The following is a 2,500-nucleotide window of genomic DNA, read 5'->3' as shown; positions in this document are numbered from 1 at the left end:
CTCCTCACACACCGTGATGGCATGGTGCACCGCGTTCCATATCTGCGACATGCTACAGAGGCCGGTTGACAGTCGTTCGAGCAATGGACATCGCATACGTACGGGGGCCACCTTCCACGTATTGTCTAGGCGTGCACATTTTGTTGCGTGTATGTGGGCAGACGTAGTGTGGCGTGACACCTGACACAGGCATGCAATAATCGTTGAAGTTGCAAATGGCGATGGACGCCTGCGTTTTCTGGTGAAGTTACGCAAATGAACAAATGGTAACCTGTTGTGGTGCGGTTGTTCTCGCTAGGGGTGAATCGGTGATGGCGACGATAGGTTGAGGTACTAACCGGTTGTTCCAGCGATACCCACCATGCCGACGAAACTGAACGGCATCTGGGTGTGAAGCGATACGCGGCGGTGGCTGGGTGGGACCGTCCCCGGCCGGTGAGGGGGCGCCTCCCGGCGTGCTGGCCGCGCGGTGCGTGGGCGCACGCGCTACAGCCGGCTGGTGGGGGCGGCCAGTGGCAGGCGCGCCGGCCGACGGACGCGGCAGGCGTCGCAGCTGCGCGCCGGCGCACCCTGCGCGCGGCGCCGTGCGGCCAAAGTAGGTCCTCGCGGGCCCGGTGCGAAGCGCGGTGGACATCTTCAGTGTGCTGGTCCGATTGAGGACTGTGTGCGTTGAGGATGCGCCGCCGCCCGGCGCTCGGCGCCGCGACGCCGTCTGCTGCTCGGTCGCCCCAGCGGTTCTCGCTGGTGGTTTGTATCGCAGCTGTGCGGATGTGTTGGCGCGTGCGCTGTGCTGGGAGAGTTCGCTTCGGCACCCAAGTGGGGCTTTTGTCCTTCTGTGGCGCTGGCGTTGGAGCTGCCGGTCACCGTAGGTGGCGCGTGTTGTCTCCCGCCGGCAATGCCACGACAGCACGCTCCCGGGCCTCTGTCGGCAGCGGCAAGCTCAGTTGGGAGCACGGGTGGTCGCACCGAAAGCGTCTACTCGCCTAACTCCGGGCGATTGCGCCTCTCTCGAACCCGACCAAGTACTTGGGACGGCGCTGCGCGCCGCCGGGACCTGAGAGGGTTTCGAGGTGTATTGTGCAGGGGAGCTCAGCCTCCTCCTGTTTGCAGAATGATTGAGCGGACGCTTGCGTGTTCGCGCGGGCCCCCGGGACACACTCCCGGGCGGCCGGCTGCTCAGCTCTAGTTGACGCAGCTCCCTGGTTGATCCTGCCAGTAGTCATATGCTTGTCTCAAAGATTAAGCCATGCATGTCTCAGTACAAGCCGCATTAAGGTGAAACCGCGAATGGCTCATTAAATCAGTTATGGTTCCTTAGATCGTACCCACGTTACTTGGATAACTGTGGTAATTCTAGAGCTAATACATGCAAACAGAGTCCCGACCAGAGATGGAAGGGACGCTTTTATTAGATCAAAACCAATCGGTCGGCTCGTCCGGTCCGTTTGCCTTGGTGACTCTGAATAACTTTGGGCTGATCGCACGGTCCTCGTACCGGCGACGCATCTTTCAAATGTCTGCCTTATCAACTGTCGATGGTAGGTTCTGCGCCTACCATGGTTGTAACGGGTAACGGGGAATCAGGGTTCGATTCCGGAGAGGGAGCCTGAGAAACGGCTACCACATCCAAGGAAGGCAGCAGGCGCGCAAATTACCCACTCCCGGCACGGGGAGGTAGTGACGAAAAATAACGATACGGGACTCATCCGAGGCCCCGTAATCGGAATGAGTACACTTTAAATCCTTTAACGAGTATCTATTGGAGGGCAAGTCTGGTGCCAGCAGCCGCGGTAATTCCAGCTCCAATAGCGTATATTAAAGTTGTTGCGGTTAAAAAGCTCGTAGTTGGATTTGTGTCCCACGCTGTTGGTTCACCGCCCGTCGGTGTTTAACTGGCATGTATCGTGGGACGTCCTGCCGGTGGGGCGAGCTGAAGGCGTGCGACCGCCTCGTGCGTGCTCGTGCGTCCCGAGGCGGACCCCGTTGAAATCCTACCAGGGTGCTCTTTATTGAGTGTCTCGGTGGGCCGGCACGTTTACTTTGAACAAATTAGAGTGCTTAAAGCAGGCAAGCCCGCCTGAATACTGTGTGCATGGAATAATGGAATAGGACCTCGGTTCTATTTTGTTGGTTTTCGGAACCCGAGGTAATGATTAATAGGGACAGGCGGGGGCATTCGTATTGCGACGTTAGAGGTGAAATTCTTGGATCGTCGCAAGACGAACAGAAGCGAAAGCATTTGCCAAGTATGTTTTCATTAATCAAGAACGAAAGTTAGAGGTTCGAAGGCGATCAGATACCGCCCTAGTTCTAACCATAAACGATGCCAGCCAGCGATCCGCCGCAGTTCCTCCGATGACTCGGCGGGCAGCCTCCGGGAAACCAAGCTTTTGGGTTCCGGGGGAAGTATGGTTGCAAAGCTGAAACTTAAAGGAATTGACGGAAGGGCACCACCAGGAGTGGAGCCTGCGGCTTAATTTGACTCAACACGGGAAACCTC

At 57.7% G+C, this 2,500-nt stretch overlaps 1 non-coding gene across 1 annotated transcript in view; it reads left to right on the top strand.

Annotated features, from left to right (window-relative positions):
* Positions 1-1,196: 1,196 nt before the first annotated feature.
* LOC124742631 overlaps positions 1,197-2,500 on the top strand; it is a 1,906-nt gene continuing 602 nt past the window's right edge. Inside the window, exon 1 of the ribosomal RNA XR_007010265.1 lies at positions 1,197-2,500. This exon is cut by the window's right edge and continues 602 nt beyond it. This is a non-coding gene — a ribosomal RNA (small subunit ribosomal RNA).

This window comes from Schistocerca piceifrons, unplaced genomic scaffold, assembly GCF_021461385.2.
Source record: "Schistocerca piceifrons isolate TAMUIC-IGC-003096 unplaced genomic scaffold, iqSchPice1.1 HiC_scaffold_2327, whole genome shotgun sequence".
In the NCBI taxonomy this organism is placed as follows: Eukaryota; Metazoa; Arthropoda; class Insecta; order Orthoptera; family Acrididae; genus Schistocerca; species Schistocerca piceifrons.
The sequence above is the reverse complement of the archived record's forward strand: the minus strand, read 5'-3'. Positions and strand labels throughout refer to the sequence as shown.